We start from the raw sequence: 21431 nt of genomic DNA, 5'->3' as shown, positions 1-21431 counted from the left end.
AAACTACCAAAAGCGTTTTTAAAAATCTCATTTTTTAGGGGGGGAGCTACTAACGTGTGTGTCTGTCTGTCTGTCTGTCTGTCTGTCTCAAGGTATATATTAAAAGTGGATGGCTGCTTTTAAAGTAATTTCTTTGTAGAATTACTTAAGTGAAAATTTGGTGCTGTGGAAAGAGTGGTAGAATTTTCAATCAAGGGCCTTAGTTCCACTCTTAATGCTGTTATTTATTATATGTCTGACATTAAGGAAGTTGTCTAATTGTTTTTGACTTCAGTTTTCTCATCTGTTAAAAGGTGAGTGAGTTTGAAGTCTTCCTTAGATTTCAGGTTATGAAATCAGCCCTGCAAGGTAACCCTCAAGTACTTTTCAAGTTATCTGTAAAAATTTAACATTCCAGTGAAAACCTTGCTTGTCTTAGTGATTTTCCCACCTCCTTCAAAGTAGGCTATCTTTTTTCTGCTCCTGGTGAGGAATGACCAAATTATGGGAAGAATGCTGTAGAATTAACATCTCTCTGACTTTGGATACTATAAGTTTCTTAATACAATCTCAGAGAACAAATCATCTTTTTCTGCATATTTTGTGACTGTCTTAACTTAGAGTGAGCTTGTTGTTTTATTTTTGAGATAAACTACTATGAAGCCACAATTGGAGGATGAAATGTAAGACAATGCTTATTTGTATTAATTTCATTTACTAGATTGGGCCAATAATGTGGATCTGATTTTTTTATTTATCATCTTTTTACTCTTCAACATGTCTGACAAATACTCCAGGGCAATGTTTTTATTTTTTATTTCAGATCTAATTTCATCATTGAGCTCCCAGGATGAAAATTCCTTGTATTGGTGCAGTTGAGCATTTCATCTTTAATTTACAACTTGGTTAAATATTTTACAGAGGTTAAATAACAGCAATAACAACAATTTATAATTTATGGCACTTGGAAGTTTAAGTTTTAATAATAATAACTTACAGCTTGAGGCACTCAGAGGTTGTTATAATAATATCAATGACAATTACATTTATATAGCACTTACTACATAAGAGGAACTGTGCTAAATGATTGTTATTTTCATATTTGATCTTCACAATAATCCCGAGAAGTGTTGGTATTATTGTAATTTTATAGATGAAGAAACTGAGGCAAATAGATATTAAGTGACTAGAACCACAAAGCTAGTAAGTGTCTGATAGTGAATTTGAACTCAGGTTTAGCTGACTCCAGGACCGACAAACACTCTATCCATTGTACCATATAAAAACTTCCTAAGAATAATGTGGCTTATATGTATTAAATGTAAGACTTTATTCTAGCTCTTTCTGACTCCAAGGCTATTATTCTACATACTATGTCAAAGTATCTCTCAAGTTCTTGACAAAATTTTTTTAATAACACTGAACCATACTTTGGAGTATTCTCTTAGAAGCCTCCTGTTCTTGAAGAAGCTACACTGGCTCTTGGTTATCACTACTTCCTTTTCTAAACAGTCACCAACAGTTTTAATGATAAATATGCTGTATGGACAGCTTGGTGAAACAGTGGATAGAGTGCTGGGCATGGAGACAGGAAGATCCGAGTTCAAATATGGCTTTAGATATTTAATTATTGTTTTATCTTGGTCAACTCACTTAATCTCTGTCTCAATTTCTTCATCTGTAAAATGGAAGTAATAATAGTATTACCTTCCAGAATTGTGAAGATCAGTTAAAATAATATTTATAAAGCACTTAGCATTGTGGTCTGAAACATACAGACTTTATATAAAAATTAGTTACTGCTGTTGCTGCTATCACTACTACTAGTAATTGATGTCAGTTTCATTGACCCTTAAAATTTCATTTTTTCCTTGATGGGGAAGATGGGATAGTAGGAATCTGGGATTTAAACAAATTTAAACATTTTAACAAGTTAAACAAATTAAGCATGTGATCAAAATTTACATTCCTCTGGGCAGAGTATCCACAGATAAGGTATGATACCCTATGTGGAAAGAGGGAAGGGAAAGGAAAGAAGAAAGGAAAAAAAAAGAAATATCTGTATTTATTTCCATATCTTGACATTTATGGGTTAGGGCACAGTATTCAGAGTCATCTTCAGTCATGCTGATCTGTATCTTGCCACTAGATCCGGATGGCTCTGGAGGACAAAGCATGGTGGTGACTTTGCACAGCTGTCCCTCGCTTAAATCCAGCTCACTTATGTGTCTTGGCTTCATCTGCCTGATGTCATGGTTCTCTTCAAGCATGAAGGACAATCAGCAACAGAGATGTGGAAGTTCATAGATTTAGATTTAGAGCTGGAAAAACCTTCCTAATTATTCAGTTCAACATTGCTCATTATACATTGAGGCCAAAAGAGGTTAAATGGTCAGAGTACTGATTGTCACCCAACCAATAATTAGCATATTCTCTGACTCTTTAGTTCAGTTCTGCTGCTGCTTCTGCACCCTACCAGCAGAAGGGGGACTCAATCAAGTCCCCCTTTTAAAAGGAGAAATACTGTATAAATGTTGAGGTGTCTAGCTCTTCTAGTTGTGGATAATATTGCACTTAATGCATCAAGCCTCCACAGTATTAAAGTATGTCCTTAAATAACATTGGCCTGACTCTGTAAGAAAAGTGTCTATTATTTGGACTAGGAGTTCTTAATCTTTTTTATGTGATGGACCCCGTTGGCAATCTGATGAAGCTTATGAGCCCCTTCTCAAAATAATGCTTTTAAATGCATAAAATATCTAAGATTACAAAGGAAACCTATTATATTGAAATAATTACCAAAATGCTTAAGTATTCCCAGACCCTTGGTTAGTAACATCTGGTCTAGATTGTTAATGGGCAAAATTATTCTACTAGCTTATATTGGACAGGCATTGGAGATATATACATTGAGCTAGTTCTGCAATTCAATAGATGGAAGTGGGTAGATTGGGTTGTATTTTTAAAATTATGTGTTTAATGGCACCCAAATATTCCCTGACATACAATCATCTTTTCAACTACAGTATTCTTCCTATTGATCATATTTAGGCAGGGTCTGACTCAAGCCAAGTGGTTTCTATTAGATTGTTGTTATTATTGAGTCATTTTAAGTTTTATCTGATACTTTGTTACTCCATTTGGGGTTATCTTGGCAGAGGCACTGCAGTGACTTCTCATTTCCTTTCCCAACTCATTTTATCCGATACTTTGTTACTCCATTTGGGGTTATCTTGGCAGAGGCACTGCAGTGACTTCTCATTTCCTTTCCCAACTCATTTTATCCAAGAGAAAAGTGAGACAACAGGATTAAGGGACTTGCCCAGGGTCATAGCGCCAATAAATGTCCGAGGCTAGATTTGAACTCAGGGAGTGGAATTTTTCTGACACTAGGCCCTGCATTCTTTCAGTTGAACTATCTCTTTGTCCTGTTTTATTTGACACTGAAAGAATATGAGATAATCATAGGTCATTCAGCAGTTAACAAAAGGAAATTTACTTAGCCATAGCAGTAGAAGGCCTTCACCAAAATTATACTTTGAGGACACTTGAGTTCACTTTGAGTTGATTTAGCTGAGCTAGGTCCTGTGCCTGAATTGCCTATTGTGATCTACCAGTCAAGCATCAGTGTGTAGCTGGACCTCTTTGCAGTTTCTTTATCCTTGGGAGACAAAGAAATTATGTCATCAGTCTGAACTTTTAGTCCCTTAAACCAATCAAGTCTCAGATATGATGTTAGTACTTTTTATGGAAAAACTACCCTAACTTGCATAAGAGTAGGAGCTAGGATATTGCCCCCACCCCATGTACTTTGTAACTTCTGAAAAATCAAAATTATAAGACATCAGGGAGCAACAAATTCCCTTTGGCATTAAGCTTAAGAGAAACAAATAAAATATTGTTGTAACACAATGAACATTACTTTCCATTCCCTGCCACATGGACAAGATATACTTCATACTACACACCTAAAGTCTACCACTTTTCTGCTGAGAAGAGAAAGATGTGTTATGCTGTAAGTTTTCTGAAATCAGGATTGGTGGATAATTATAGTGATCAGGATTATGTCATTTTACACTATTGTTTCCTCTTTATTTGTCTGTTCACTAGGTAAATGTTCTCTCAATTCTGTATATTTTGCATCCATTCTTCACAGGATTCTCTGAATTTGTCATATTTGTTTTAAAGCACAGTAGCATTCCATTATTATCATTCTCCAATCAGCATGCATACACTTTGGTTCCAATATTTTGCCACTATGGCCTCCCCCTTAAAGTGGTATATTTTCAGTGTTCTTCATGAAAATTACTCATGGCATAGAGTATTTTCACCAGAAAATATATTTGGGAAAAAAAAAAAAAGGTGAACTGGGTCCTTGGACAAGGATCAGATGGGTAGCCTCAGTATTCTGCTGGCTTACACAGTATGTTAAAATATCTGTGATTAAAACCTTCAACTTTTTTTAGTTAGATCCCTTTAAAAGTGATTTCTGAAACAGTAATCATATAAAATGAGGAAGTAAATAGATTACTTATGATCTTCACTAATAGAAGTGAGATTACAGAACTGTTAAAATATTGGCTTGTTCTTTTTGCTTCCATTAATTGTTCCATTCCATTGAAGTTCTTTTTTTTTTTTAATGAATTTTATTTTATTTAATAACTTTATATTGACAGAATCGCTTCCATTTAAGTTCAGTAGTTTCTATGTATTTCCTTTTCATTCATTTATTTATTTCTTCGGTAATGAAGGTCCTTTATTTTATACATTTTAATATTCTTAAAAATCTTTTTTTTTATTATTGACAAAGCTCTTAAAATTTTTCTTAAAAACATATAATGGCTGTATAATAATACTACTTTCCTTCCCTTGTTTACAATAAAGATATGATTTTATAACCTTTTTGGAGTTAATTTTTTTAAAAAAGATAAATAAATGACTGTCTTTAGTGGAATTTCTGACAGCAATGCATATTGCTATAATATACCTTCTCTTTTAGTAGAGGTATTTCTTAATCAGTATGAATTTTTTTTTTAAATATTGAGTTATGCTAATGCCCATCTTAAAAAATAGAAACATTTACAGATACCTTGGCAGGCATTAGAATAATTTTTTACTTGACCATGTCTTACCCTTTTTCAACATATTTTCTTCCTTCCCAGCAGCATTAATAATAGCAACAAAGATCTCCAAGAAAAATAAAATGCAACCTTAAGAATTGTTAAAATAGAAATTTACTTGGTTTGTGTGCCTTTTAGTGATTTCTTCATTTCTCTGTCCTAATAAATTATAAAACTCAAGAAAAGATAATTTTAATGTATTGAATCAATAGTTTTAAAAGCCTACTCCAAAAAGTATGGAGTCACATACAGCTAATTTTTTAAAATACTGTTTTGATCAATTTTTCTTTTGATGTTTTATAACTTTGATCATGAAAATGATTTGATTATTTCCACTCCCTTTACTTTTCTCACCTTCCTTTCTCAACTTCCCCCTCTCTCTTCCTTTCTCTTTTGTTGTTATTCAGCTATTTCAGTTGTACATAACTCTTTGTGACTTCATTTGGGATCTTCTTGACAAAGTTACTGGAGTAGTTTGCCTCATTTTACAGATAAAGAAACTGAGGCAAACAGGGCTAAGTGATTTGACCGGGATTAGTGTGGACAGATTTGAACTCAAGAAAAGGAGTCTTCCTGATTCTAGGCTTACCACTATCCATTGTGCCATCTACTTGCCCTATCCTCTCTCCATCACTCCCTATTCCTTCTCTCCCTACTTCCCTTCCCTTTTCCAGTCTCTCTTTTTTCTTTCCTTCCTTCTACTCCATTCTCTTGTTCTGATACTCTCCCACTTTTCATGTATAATTGAATTCCATTACAGATCAGTACTGGAGTTTTAACCTGTTCAGACTTTCAACTTTGTTGGATTCACATCTCCTTAGGAAGTCTGATGGCACATCATATTGGTGCCAGACATCTTAGCTCTCCTGCAATTCAAAAATCTCAATCTCAAGTGATCCACCAGCTTCAGCCATCTCAGCAGTAGGGATTGTAGCATATCTGTCATTATATATTTGCTTTTAGTAAGTGTTTTTTAATAAGGAATAAATGCTGGATATGTTAGCTTACTTTTTATTAGATGCTTTAAGACAATATTATTTCCCTCCTTGTATTTACAGAAGCCAGTGTAGATGTAGAAATTGTTTCAGTTTTCCCTTGAAAGATTTAAGAGTTTGATTGCCCCCCACTACCCCCAATTTGAAGGTTTTTATTTTTTAATTCAGAGAGTATTTCACATCATTAGCAATAAAGTCACTGGAGATAGCTACCACCTCATTTGTTTGGGATTTGGTAATCTTTATATTCATCAGTGTTTCATACTCCAACTTGCCTCTGTAGATTTCCTCAATATCTAAAATAGGCATTGCTGTAAAAATATTTGTAGTAAGACAATGAAAAGCCAGAATAGCATCAAAGACTAAAAATAGATACAGATTTTGTTTTTACATATACCCTGCCAAGACAAACTATCACCTAATTTTGCTTTTCAGTGAATGATTATAAGCTAAAAAATGTACAAGATATTTAATAGTGAAAAATTCTATTCAATCTCTAAGGATTATTTCCATTAGTTATTGCCCATTATCAAATCCTTCAGACATAGATGGTATGCTAATCAGATTTGTAGCTGATGTGAAGTTGGAAGGCTAGCTAACAGACCAGTAATAATCTAAATCTAACAATAACAGCAGGCAGTAATCTGAAGATGTGTAGTCATGTGATAAAATCATAATGACCTTTCTCTTTGTCAAAAAAGTATATTTACAAGGGCAGCTAGGTGGGGCAGTGGATAGAGCACCAGCCCTGAAGTCAAGAGGACCTGAGTTCAAATCTGGTCTCAGACACTTAACTAGCTGTGTGACCCTGGGCAAGTCACTTAACTCCATCTGCCTCAGAAAACACACACACACACACACACACACACACACACACACACACGTACATTTATTTATAAGAAGTTACAGACAAAATGAAGAGATAAAATAGGCGCCAGGAGTGATAAATATGAAGTAGATTTGGAAGAGCATATTTGTTAGCAAGGAAAAAAGGTGGTTGTTGTTTTTTTTTTAAACAATTAAAACAGGTTCTCCCCAGTGGAACTTACAATAAACCAGAAGAAAGGGAATATGCCATTAACTAGCAGGCTAAATCCATAGAGAAGTTAGCACCCTAAAAGAATTAGCTATAAGAAGGAGAAAGATACCATGAGGCATGGGGGCAAGGGGAGAAAAATTAAAACACCATGAGTTATGTGGGAGGAAGAATGAGAAGACAGACACTACGAGGCAAAATGCCATGGCAGGCTAACCCAAAAGTCATTTCAGCAAAGGTGGCATATATCATAGGCAAATTTATAGGGAAAATTTAATAATCTTGCGGGTATGATATAACTTGGCTTTCTGATTGCATACAGTAAAGTGGGATTTACTTAGGACTTCCACAGAGGGTGGGCCTGTAGGTTGAGCTGATCCCCATCAGTGCCCTTCCTTGTTTGCCTCCCAGGAATCTTATCAGTACTTCAGGCTTTCTCTGCCAACTCCACCTTGTAATTCAGGATTTCATCAGTGCTGTTCTAAGTGCTTTAATAATGATCATATTTGATTATTATCAAACAATCTTGGGAGATAGGCAGTATTTTTCTCCCCATTTTACAGATGAGGAAACAAACCTGAGTGACTTAGGTTCACACAGCTATTAAGTTGCTGAGGCTAAATTTGAATTAAGGTCTTCCTCAATTTAGGTCTTAAGCTCTATCCACTGTGCTATCTAGCTATCTTGTAAAAGCAGAGTTTGGCTTATTGTTTTTGTCCCTTGTAGGAAGAACTAGAAGAAAGAAGTAAAAGTTGCAAAGAAACAGATTTTGATTTAATAATAGGAAAACATCCATCAATATTGACAATTCCCATCTTTTGTTGTCTTTTCCAATTTACATAATATGAGATAGTATCTGATGGTAGTTTTTTTTAAATTTATTTTCTTATAGTAGTAATTGTGATATACAATGTGTTTTCATTTGCTCATTTATCCTTTGCATTTCTTCTTCTGAAGAATCATAACTTTTGACTACCTATTGGTAGAATGGTTCTAAGTGTTTTTGTGTCAATTTCCTGTATACTTTAGCTATCAGAATTTTATTAATTTTCTAACACTACCTTTTCCCTTCTAATTATCTCCATTAATTTTGTGCAAAAACTCAAAATTTTAATTGTAAAGCCTTGTATGTATCTTTTATATTAATTTGACACTATTGTTTTTACAGAAGTGAATATTTTCCTCTGTTGTTAAGATTGTATGCTCTAATTATGATCTAAATTGAAATACTTTTAACAGATAGTTTACATATTAAATTAAGCTGTGGGCATATTTCCTTTTAAGTCAAAAAAGAAAAGTATTTTGATATTCATTATATGAATTTCCAAAAAATATTATATAAGATGCTGGTGAAATAGATTGGCAAACAGCCATGAAAAAAACTGTTTTAACATGTCTTTTTAAAACATGTATTCCCCAGATGTCTCATAGTAACCCTTAAGTTGACTCATCAGAAGCAAAAAATAATGATCAATTGCATCGAAATTACTTTCTGGGTTCAAATTTTATTTTTCCTTCTAACAATTTTAGTTTTTATTTATTTCCAATTTTAAAAGTCCAGTATGAATTTTTTAAGTTCCTCCATTAACATTTTTTTTTTTTTAAGTAACACATTGGACTATAGAGATGAACTTGCTAACAGGAACAGGTATGCATTGGCAAAGTGAATTTGCTATATATCCTGGAAACAATTAGTGATCCAGTGGATAGAGTACTAGACTTGGAGTCAGGAAGTTGTATCTGATTCTATGGCTCCATTTGGGGTTTTCTTGGCAAAGATACTACAGTGATTTGCCATTTCCTTTTCCAGCTTATTTTACAGATGAAGAAACTGAAGCAGACAGATAAATGACTTGACCAGGATCACACAGGTAGTAAGTGTCTGAGGCCAGATTTGAACCTTAAGAAGATGAGACTTCTGACTCCAGATCTAGTGTCTTAGCTACCTCATTAAAGAAGAGTTGAGTTCAAATCTAGCCTCAAGATATTTAACTAGCTATATGATTCTGGGCAAATCAACTTAACCTCAGTTTCATCAACTATGAAATGGGGATGATAGTAATTCCTAATTTACAGGGTGGTTGAGGGTCAAATGAAATAATAATTTTAAAAGGGGCACTTCACTTAGAACTGACACAGTAATAATAGGCTCTATATAAATATTCATTCCCTTATTTTCTCCAAAGTTAGGCCTCACTAGTAAAAATCTGTCAGCAGGCAAGTGAGCATTGTGGTTTAAATCCAATGAGCAGCTCATTTCATTAATATTCTCTTCTATTGTGCTGTCAATTGACAATAGCTGCATAGTCTCAAGGAAATACCAGGTTGAGTACTCACAAGAAAGGGATAGCTATCCAACAGTGAATGAAAACTATTGGCTAGGACCTGTTGACCCTTTTAGAGGGCTATCATTTCATTGTAGCATTTAACAGAACAGTCTGAAATGGCTGTGTCAGAATTCTTTTTCATATCTTAACACTTAAAATACTTCCATTGTTGGATCATTATTTTTCCTGAATGGTTTCTCTGGAGTTATTTCCATGTACTTTTGGACAGGCAAGACTGTCATCTGAAAATGTTCTTTTAAAAAAATCCAATAAGCTCTTTGATCTGAATCAGCTTATACTTATTTTTAAAAAGGAAATTTAGTTAAATTATTATTTGAATAATTCTTTTTCCTCGCACTAGAATATAACTAGATACTTATGGATTATAATTATGATAGTAATTAATTGATATTAACTGAACTATTAAGTTATTCCCCTGAGTAAGGGTTGTAATTAAAAATGTCATTGAACTCTAAGCTATTGGTGGGCTTCAGGGTCCCTTATAAAATAATACAGTGTAGAATATAATCTTCATATAATTAGCAAGGAGGAGATATATATTAACTTTTTTTCAGATTTGATTGGCTTTATTGGACTTCTTTATATAATTTGTTTTTTTTAGGCAGAAACTCTGAGGGTTTGGTTCTTTTGTGAAGGCAAAATAGTCCATCTTTAGCTTCAATTCTTACCTAGCTTTTAATTATTGAATGGGTGTTACCTCAAACAAACTGAGACCTGTGAAAATCTTTGCTCAAAAAAAGACATGCATTTAGGGCCATTGCCTCAATTGTCTTGATTTATGTTTTGCCAGTGGACTGATGATCTGGAGGAGAGAATAAGGCTGATGCCATTGCACAGCTCACTGTCACTTAAATCCATTCACTTGCAAGTTAAGACATCAACCCGCTAAAGTCATTGGTCCTCTTTGAGAAAGAAGGACAAACAATAACATTTATCATATACATAGCTTGCTTTATATATATTTGATTCATGTTGTCTCCCTCATTAGATTGTAAGCTTCTTGAGGACATGGGCAGCCTTTTGCCACTTTTTGTTTCCCCAGTACTTAACACAGGATCTGTCACATAGGTACTTAATGAATGTTTATTGATTGATTAATTAGCTTTCTAATTATGAGTTTATCCAAAATTTAGCTAGATTAGCCCTTCAAAGTCCTTCCTTTTGGTCAAATATTCTCAAATATGCCTCATCCTTAAAAAAAAAAATCCCTTCCCTAAAATCTCTCATTCCTTCAAACTCTCACGGCATATTTCTTTTCCTTTCCCATCCAGATTCCTAAGAAAAAAGCTATCTACATATATTGTTTCCATTTTCTCATTTTCCTTGTGTGCCCTAGTCTTTTCCAGTATGGTTTGTGACCACATCACTCAACCGAACTTCCTCAGTCCAAACAAAAACAGTAGTCTCCTACCTGCCAAATTGAATGTTCTCTGTCAGTTTTCATCCTTCTTGACTTTTGCTATATTTGAAACTGCTGAACAGCCTTTCCTTCTGGAAATGCTCTCCTTTGAGGCTTCTTGAGATAGCACTTTCTCCTGGTTAGGCCCTCTTCTTTAAGTATCTTGAATGGGTTGCCTCACACAAAGAGGCCTAGGAAGGACCCTTAAAAAGGCTACTCCACTCGATTAGATCCATGTCTTGCCACTGAACCTTGATGACTCTGGAGGAGAAAGTGAGGCTATGACTTTGTACAGCTCTGCCTCATTTAAATCCAATTCATTTGCAAGTTAAGACATTACCCTCCTAATGCCAAAGGTCCAAGGATGAACACTATTTATCTTGTAACTATTAGCTTTTGTGACTTTTTAACTCTGCTTTCTATGTAACTCCTAGTCTATACTATCTTTGTAGTTTTGGTACTCCCTTGCTTTTCCGTGCTGCATGATCAGACTGTTTGATCCCTCACTCTCCCTTATCTAATCCTCATATCTAATCTCGTCAAATCTTGCCTTTTCTGCCCTTATATTATCTTGAATAGCTGATATTTTGTCTCTTTTCATATAACTATCACTTTAATTCAGTCCCCCATCCCCTCTTGCCTATATTATTACAACATCATTTCAATTAGTTTCTTTGTCTCAGGATTTTCCTTATTCCAATCTAATCCTATATGCAGTTGCCAGAGTGAGGTAGATTTAATGATCTCCCTCTCCTGTTCAGTTAACTCCAGTGATCTTTACTGCTCTAGGATAAAATACAAACATCTCTGTTTGGCCTTTTAAAGTACTTTCCAACTTGGTTCCAGCATAGATTTCTATCCTTATTATAACCCCCCTTACTCTCTGCAGTTATGGCAAACTATTTTCCCTCTTCTTAGATCCACAGACCTTCCCATCTCTCTCTCTCTCTCTTTCATCTCAGAGCCATTGTAAGTTTGTCTTGAAGAGAGTGTCTTTTTTCTTTTAGGGTGAAGCCTAGCCTGTCTTTTGCATGAAAATTTTACTCATTTTCTCTTAACTCCTTTGCATTTAACTACTTGCTGTGTCTGTAAATTTTATGCTATACATAATTTTATGCACTCATCTTTCTCTTTTTAATGTAAGTTCATTGTGGTTAAAAATTGTTTGATTCTATTATTTTCTGTTAGAAATGATCAGCAGGATGATTTCAGAAAGGCCTGAAGGAGATTTATATGAAGTGATGCTAAGTGAAGTGAGTAGAACCACCAAGAGAATATTGTACACAGCAACAAGATAGGTGATTATCAACTCTGATGGACTTGGCTTTTTTCAGTAGTAAAGTGATTCAGTGCAGTTCCAATAGACTTGTGATGGAGAGAGCCATCTGCATCCAGAAAGAAGACTTTGAGGCTGAATGTGAATCACAATTTAATATTTTGACTTTTTTTGTTTTAGTTTGCTAACTTTTTTCCCCTCTCATTTTTTTCTTTTTTAATCAGTTTTTTTTTTTTTTTTTTTTGTGCAGCATGATAATGCTGAGAAAATGGAAGCAACATATGTAGATAGCTTTTTTTCTAGGAATCTGGATGAGAAAGAAAAAAATATATATTGTGAGAGTTTGAAGGAATGAGAGTCTAGGGAAGGGATTTTTTTAAAGGATGAGGAAATATGTATAAAAGAATTACACATATTTAACCTATATTGGATTACTTGCTATCTAGGAGAAGGGAGCAGAGGGAAGGAAGGGAGAAAAATTGGGAATACAAGGTTTTGCAAGGGGAATGTTGGAAACTATATTTGCATTTATTTTGAAAATTAAAAAAAGAAAGAAAAGCAAAAAAAAAGTTTACAATAAAATGGTAGGTGGACAGAAATGTCAAACACATGTATCCAAAACACCTGCTCAGAGAAAAAAAAAATATAGACAACCTTCTTCTCTGATACAAGGAATCATACTCACTAATGCTGCTTCTTTTATTAGGTAGCTAAATTCCTGTACACATCAATATATTTGTTGATATTTGTACTCAAGTATAACTCTGTGCTTTCAATTAGATGCATTATCAGAGACTACCATATACTTGCAGCCAACATGACTTGTAAAATGGAGTTGCCAGTCATTCCCTTTTAATTTCTTAGAAAATCAGCTTTGATGCTTGCATATTCTAAGACAAAATATGAAATAATAGATTTATCCTCTACTTTTCCTGGAGCTTGAACTTGGAGCCATCAATTTGAGGCCAATCTTCCATTTGCTGGTCAACAAATTTATGTAGGAAGAGTGTTAATTTAGGTGAACAACCCCATTTTTTCCAAGTCTTCATTTTGTGACTTAATTAGCTATTAGATATGATTTTTTTTCTGTAATATAATAATCACTGGATGGTATAGTTTAGAAATGATGTGTGTCTTCAAAAGTATGTTTTAAAAAACCTAATAATGATATCTTTGTGTTCCCCAAATATGTTAAAATACAAGTTAAATGGAGTGTTTTGTTTTGTTTTTTTTGTTTTGCTGAGGCAATTGGGGTTAAGTGACTTTGCCCAGGGTCACACAGCTAGGAAGTGTTAAGTGTCTGAGGTCACATTTGAACTTAGGTCCTCCTGACTTCAGGGCTGGTGCTATATCCACTACACCAACTAGCTGTCCCAAATTCAGTAGTTTTTAATGGTAAAAAAGAGATTGTTTTATTCCTTGTACTTCTATCTCTAATGCTAACATATGCATGCTTAATAGTAAACCTTTGTTGATTGATCAGTAATTTGTGTCTTAATTTTAAGCTTTTGTATTTAAATATCATTATTTTAAGTCTTTCCATCTTAGTACTCATCAGAGCATTTTTTCCAGTGGCATAATGGTTGAAAAACAAATCACCCTCCTGCCAGGATAAATTATCAATTTAGACTTTACTGGAAAAATAGAAAAATTATAATGAAATCTGAAACACTATTATATGAGGTTCTTGTTGTTTGGTTGAAAAAGGAAGATCAGATTCAGCCATTAAACCAGAGTTTGAGACTAACTACTAGAATACTACCAAATATCTGATTGGTTCTGGTTTTTTTTTCTTTTAATATAGATTTTGTGCTGCTGTTATACTACATAATACAAATATTCTGGATCAGCATTATTTGTGAAACTTTCTGCTAAAGGTGAAAATAGAAGACAGTTCTACAGTTCTGTAACTTCTGAAATACCATCTCCTGATAGTAATTTTATTAAAGAGTAGTACCTCATTTTATCTGTCACATCTTGTAACTGTGTCAAAGGTAAGTCAAATTATGCTTTAAAAGCTTAATTGGGTCTTGCTAAGGTATTTAGAAGGACAGTTTTCTACTTTTTCCATGCAGGATTTAGACAATAAATATATTATGATTCAGATTTCTAGTTGCTCAATTAATTCAAGTTTAATTTTTCAAAAGGTCTAGTTTAAAGTGAGATATTTTTTCTTATTCAGCTTAATTGTTTCTTTGCATGTGTTAAAGTGAAATGATTAAGTCTTCTTTTCCAATATCAAATACTAGTAAGTTTTAATTCCTCTTATATTTGACAACTTGTCATTTTACTGATCTTCTCTTATGTAGTAAGTAGAGACAGTGTACCCATCATATTTTATTTTTGCTTTGTCCACTAAGATTGCTTACCTCCATGTGTCAATAATATTTGAATATGAATGTAGCCCATGGCTTCAGAAAGTTATAGAGCATATTTGTTATAATAAATATTGTAAGAAGCACCTTTCTCTAACAAAAGGATTTATTAGTCTCAGCCAGTGACTGACATTTCTTACCTTCTACAGCCAATAGTAAGCACCTATGATTACTATATCAAGTAATATCTAGGTAAGATTCATATTTAGGGAAAACAAAAGAATGTTAGTCCCTAGAAATTAATTGTGAGAGATTTGACCTGTATGTTTAGAATTCTTCTTTTACAGACTGAAGAAACTGCCTTAAATTTTATCTTGGTTTTTATAAAAAATATTTCATGAATATTTTTTTAAGGGCTAAACACATTGATTTGTTAAGAGTCTACAGTTGCACTTTCACTATTATCTGGCAATTGATTTGAATTCTTGAACATATGTATTTGAGTGTTGAAATTCCACAGTGGTCAGATCAGTGATGATTTCTTTAATAATTTTTTGTCAGGGACACCAATTAATGTTTTATGGGAAGGCATATTTATTCCTAACTTCTTTTAATAACTTCTTTGTTTATGAATCCAAACACTAATGAATTTCTATGAACCTATCCTCAACTAGTTAATATTCTGTGTTATTTTGATTGTATGATATTTTTATACTATTATCCTTTTGGGGAAGAGAACTAATAAATTATGTATATTTTCTACCTCAGTGTGAAATGCTCTTTAAACTTGTTGATATTGGGAGAAGTCCCTGCCTTCTTCTGTTTCCTTGTAGCTTTTGCTTTCTTTGGTTTTCTCCACTCTAAATTGAAACGCATGATTTTTTTTTTCTGTCTTTCTGGAAGTCTCTCTGTTCTTTTAGGAATAAATGTAAAATAATGTAGGAAAATTTTAATTTTCCTTTGTCCAGATTTTCTTGAACTCCATTTATCTTTATTTGGTATGTGAAAACCAGAGATGCACATGGCATCACAGATTTTATACAAGGATAGAAGTTGTTGATGTTTTTTCTTTGTTTATTTATTTTGTTTTTTACTTTACTCCTTGGTATTATTTGTGATGATACCTTTTTGACAGCGTTAGCACATTCTGCCAATTTTTTTCAGGTTCTCTATTATGCTAAGTTAGCACATTTTTCATGAAATCTTTCTTTACTCCTCCCTTGCTTCCAAGCCAATCGAATTTCCTGTGGCACTTTGAATCTCTCCTTTAACCTCATCATTCCCTACCTTGCATTATATTTATATGTATACATGTGGTGTCCTCTTATTACAATTATGAATTTTTAAATTATGTCATTTCATCTTTGTGTCCTATTGCCAAATAGACCACGATCTTTTTTAGGATTGATCAAATGGATTTATAGTTAGACAGACTTCTATTTATTGTCCTATACTTTAATAAACTAATATCACTAGGAGCATAGCCTTAAAGTAAACAGAGGCTATTTTATTGGCCTTTTTTTTTGCCAGTTCTAATTATCATTTTTGTTTCAGTTCATCAATGAAATCAAAAGCTTGCCAGTTGGAAAAATCATGTATAAATCATTAATTACTGTTAAAATATTAGTAATATATTTGTGGAAAGATTGTTTGCATAATTTTTATTTTAATTATCTATAAAATAATCAGAAATTTATTATTTATTTACAAGTATTGTTTGTGCCCTTTGTTTTTGCAGCATAATTATTTCTATATAATATTTTCCTATCTTAACTCCCACTGCAAACAGAATTTTCCCTTATAATAAAGTATAAGAAAGGGGGCTCTTTCCCTTAATTCAATTAAAGTAATCACAGATGAGAAACTATTATTTAATACCCACCCAGTGATATGTGAATACAAATAAATCAAAAGTGATAATCTCATTTGTTGATGGAAAATGGCCATGTCTTTAAATGATTATAAAGCAGTTTGTCATTTCAAGCAGTTGTGGAGACCCCAGTGGTGAGAAGAACATTGTGTGTGTTGGGAGAAGCAGTGTTCATCAGGGAGTTTTTCTTTCCTATTCCCTCTTGACCAAGATATTGAGCTGTTTATCCAAAAGGAGGCACCTTATTCAGCAAATGGAAAGTAATTCTTAGGGAATTCAAAGAATGATTGAAGTAGTCGAAGCACATGTTCCAAATAGTAGAGTGAAATAAGAAATGTGGTGACTGTGGAGAGGTAGCAGCTCCTGGCAACATAGTCCGTGGAAGCAGAGGAGGGTCAACTTTGGACTCAACACGGAGATAGCTCTGACAATAGAGTGTTGTGTTTTATATAAGAAGAGAGAAAAGACATTAAAATCATGCAATTGAGGAGTCGTGAGTTGCTTCAGTACAGGTAATTCTGTGGATGTTTGCCTTATTGATTTGAATCTGTGCTTCCTCTACCCTCAGAAGCTGTTTGAATTTGTCAGAGATTGGCTTTGGTTTATGGAGAGGAATGTTTTGTAATTGTTTTTATTATTCTGATTTAGTAAATGCATTTGCTATGAGTCACTAGGCTAACTGTCTAGAGAGGGCACATCAGGAGAGCCTTGGGAACTACATAGTAAAAAGAACTCTAGGACCTCAAAGTAATAGTTGCCGTATAGGGATTATCCGAGAAGGAGAATTTTCCAAACTAAAACAGTTAAGAAAATAAGCCAATGCACGGTCACATCTGATAACATGTGTACTATTCTGTATCTAGAGTATGTTTTATTATCTGTTTTCTAGAATCCCTACAGTTAATTATCTTTTTTTATTCTTTTGTGTTTCTGTAGTTATTATATCTATTATTTTCCTGGTTCTTCTCATTGGGATAACTGCTTATACTGATCAATTATTATGTCCATGTTCTTTGATTATATGCAGATAGTTGGGGGGAAGGAGGAGACACTTCTTTTTCTGATTGTTCTCCCAACTTAATTAGTTTTGATTAATTGTTTTTAATGTCTAAAAGTCTTTTTGGGCCTAAGCAAAGGAGGTCTGGGTCCTCATTTGTTGGGCAGTTGCATGTGTTGCTTAATAAATTAATATATTAAGAAGATCGAATTTTTGTTTCCTCAGTTATTTCTTCTTAAGCCTGCCACAAGTCTGCATCACTTAATGCAAGACTTCCTGGGTTTTTCTCCAAATTCATCTTTGTCATTTAAAAAAAAATATTTGAAAAGGTACAATTTGAAGAAAAAAATCATATTGATGACTTTTATAAAAATAAATGGCATTTCTGAATGTCCCCTGCGATTCCACAAAATAAGTATTAACAACTGTATCTGTTATACTGTTAACAGAAAAAGTATCTTTGCCCCACATTATATATGCAGTGTTCTATCTGAATGATCCAATGCTTGTCTGAAACTGGAAAGGTTAAGTTTCATCAAATGTTTTCTAAGATAATTTTTTGCATTTTCAGTTCCTCAGAGTTTAGCATCTTTTTAATTATCTTTTCTTTTTTTTTTTTTTTTTTTTTACTCGGTATCATTTTATATAAATCATTTGATGTTTCTCAGATTTCTTCTCTTTATTCTTTCTTATTATACAGTAATATTCCACTAAATTGATAAATCACAGCTTAATTCAGCCATTATCCCGGGTGATTGGCATCTACTTTATTCCAAAATTCATAGCTACCATAAGTGTACTTATGACTATTTTGTGTTATATAGGGTTTTTTACCTTTGGCTTCCTTGGAACATATGCCCAGTAGTGAGATTGCTGGATCAAAGCTTATGAATGATTACTCAGTTATTTTTTTCACATCATTTCTGGAATGGTTATGATGCTATGCAGGGGTTAAACTCCAAAAATATACTGGGGATCCTGGCTGGTGTCACAGTATCTCAAAAGAATTTGTAGGCTTAGTTCTTCTCCAAATTGAGAGGCAAAGATTTTATTGTGCTGCCAACAGTGGGCTTAGTTCCTAAAGAGCCAGTGATTAACAAGGGAGAGGGTAGAGCCTTATAATAGAAAAGGAATATCCTGGGGGCTTGACATCTCTAGCTTGCCCTTCAAATTGCATATAGTAACTGTGGAGTCAAGATGATCCTGTCAATGCCCCTCCCTGCTTGACTTACAAAGTAACTGGGAAAGATTTTAACCCCAGAGGTCTCCAGTATCTGTGGATACAGTATCTGTAGGATGTCAACAGACATCCCATGCAACAAAAGCCCACTTAAGTTCAACAAGGTCCTTCTGTCAAAGATCCTCTCCCTGTGGCCCATCTGGCTACTTGGGACCTGGTGTTTTGCTAAGTCTTCTTTACCCTATCGTTTAGATTAAATTTACAACTTCACAATAGTGTATGTATGTATATAATTATACACATACATAATAAATAGTTTATTAGTTTCTTTTCCTTTCTTTCTCCTAACATTGAATGTTTGCTTTTGGGTGGAAGGGGGTCATATTTGCTGGGTGGAAGGGGGTCATATTTGCTGGGTGTAAGGTCCGACTTTAGAGTTGTTTTAACTTGCATTTCTCTTAGTGACACGAAGCACTTTTTCATGTAGTTGTTGACAGTTTGAAATTTTTCTTTGGAAAACTGTTCATTTTCTTTGGCTATTTATTGTTGGGGTTGCACCACAATTTTAAGAACTTATTATATAATATACTCTATACAGATATTTTATAACATTAAAATATGTCTGTATGGTATATACTATCAGTTATTTAGAATTATACTTTCATGATATAAATAATGTTTCATTGGACAAATATTGAAAACTGGGGAATAAAGTGATACTAATATATATTCCTATATATCAGATGGCTTGAATTTTGTGGGCTGAGTAAAGTAAATTAGACTTTCATTTCATAAGGATCATTTCAATTTTTAATATGTATATCCAGACCATAAGTTAGTTACCATCATGTCATAATTTCCAATTCTAGTCAGGAAACAGCAAGAATTTTGTTTAATGAAATATTATCCTGCTGAGAGGGAAAAGGAGAGTTAAACATTATTTATGTAACCCTTTCATTTGTCAAATGCTTTACAATCATATTTCTGCTGGTAAGGAGAACCAGTTAACCTCTTAATAGTAAAATTAATAAGCATTTATTACTTGTCCACTTAAGCACCATATTAAACTCAGTTAATTGTTATTCAGTTGTGTAATGTCTTGACTCTTTGTGACTCTATATGGAGTTTTCTTGGCAAAGATACTAATGTGGTTTGATATTTCTTTCTTTAGTTTATTTTACAGATGAGGAAACTGAGGCAAACAGGATTAAGTGATTTGAACTCAGGTCTTTCTCACTCCAGGATTGACAAATCTCCTGGGCTACCTAGTTGCCTTAAGCCTCATTTAATACTTTACGTAAAAAACAATAACAGCAAAGCTTGAATTCTAACATTTAAGAATTGTTTCCACTACTCAATATACTGGTGCTTTTTAACCTTTTGGAAACTTCTAGAGAGTAATAGTCCACATCAGGTGTCACTAGACCTGGATGGGAAGACTGGTTTTCTCATTTGGCAAAATCTCTTCAAGCTTTTATGCCCTTATGCCATAGATAATTGGGGCAGCTTTGTGGAATGTCAAGCTAAGAGTCAGGAAGACTCATTTTCCTGAATTCAAATCCAGCCTGAGAAGTTTATTAACTGTGTAACCCTGGACAAGTCACTTAATAATTTTTTTTTGCCCCAACTTCATCATCAACTAGAAAAGGAAATGATAAATTACTCTAGTCACTTTGCCAAGACAACTCAAATGGGGCCTGACTAAAAAATGACTGAACAAAACCAAAGCTACTACAGTAGAAGAATCATAGTCAGTGCTACTTCCACAATAATGAGGATTATCAATAATCCTTATATTAGAGTTTTAGAGATTGACTTGCCCATTTTTTGCCATTTTGATGAATACTTAAGGGCAGAATTATTCTGGCTAGTTTTTTGGGTTCTCTAAGATTATTAAATAATAGAAACATTAAGGATATGTTTCTTCTGGTCTTGCAACACAAAAAATTATAAACAGATCTATTTAATTGATAACTAAGGTGTTGTAGATCGGTAAAAAAGTAAATCATTGGTCTTTTCAGCAATCTAAATTCTTGAATCTGATGTTTGGATCTGGCACTTAGCTAATAAACTCAGTGATCTCAGTGATCTTACTTAACCATCCTCTCATACTTTCCTTATCTCAAAATGTGGACCATTACAATACTGGCTAAGTTTTACTGCTGCTTTACAGTGATATTTTGATGAAAATATTTTATGCTTTTTATTCTATTTCTCAAATTCAATTTGCTTTTATTAATAGCACCTACTACTGTGCTAGGTACTTAAGAGACTTCATATATTTTAAAGTGCTATTATTAATATGTGTGGTTTTCTATTAATTATTAAGTAGGAAGGAAATCCCCAAGTAGAGAAGCATGATACAGGTTTAAAAGATCAATGGATACAGAATCAGTCAGGACAATATAGAACGGAAAAGTCATGTATTGTCTTTGACTTCATGAATTGTTAATAGGACAAATTGATAGCAGACACCAACAAAACAGGCTCCCTCAGAACCAAGAAGTTGGGAAGTTATTCTTAAATTCTTAAACCTTTGATGGACTCTAGGTTGGAATAAGTAGATGAGGAATATATTCTCATCTAAACTCCTTAAAATTCCATTCAACTAGCCCAATTCATCTTTTATGGAATAATAATAGTAACACCTAACATCTCTAGAGGACTTTCCATTTTTTTTTCCCCCAAGGCACTTTAATATCCATTATCTCATCTTCTCTGCTATACCCATGACAGCCCCTAAAGTAATTAAGGTGGATAGCATTCCTATTTTAGAGGTGAAATTGAACCACAGAGAAGCTAAATGAAGTGCCTACTTTGTACCCCCTTTTACCTTAATTCTCAGGAATCTTAGAGAAATTAATTCATAAATCTGAGAAAAATACATGGTGACTTAGCATGAGAAAAGAATGGGAT

General features: G+C 33.6%; 1 protein-coding gene across 3 annotated transcripts in view; it reads left to right on the top strand.

Moving 5' to 3' along the window:
• Positions 1-21431, top strand: part of NCK2 (NCK adaptor protein 2) — a 193052-nt gene that overhangs the window by 86847 nt on the left and 84774 nt on the right. For all 3 annotated transcript variants that reach the window (XM_051984306.1, XM_051984307.1, XM_051984308.1), the window contains exon 3: positions 13958-14147. The gene's annotated coding sequence lies outside the window, so the exon portion shown is untranslated. The remainder of the gene's footprint in view (positions 1-13957; positions 14148-21431) is intronic.

Source organism: Antechinus flavipes, chromosome 3 (genome assembly GCF_016432865.1).
Source record: "Antechinus flavipes isolate AdamAnt ecotype Samford, QLD, Australia chromosome 3, AdamAnt_v2, whole genome shotgun sequence".
Classification (NCBI taxonomy): domain Eukaryota; kingdom Metazoa; phylum Chordata; class Mammalia; order Dasyuromorphia; family Dasyuridae; genus Antechinus; species Antechinus flavipes.
Note: the sequence above shows the minus strand (reverse complement) of the source record. Positions and strands in the feature narration are given on the sequence as shown.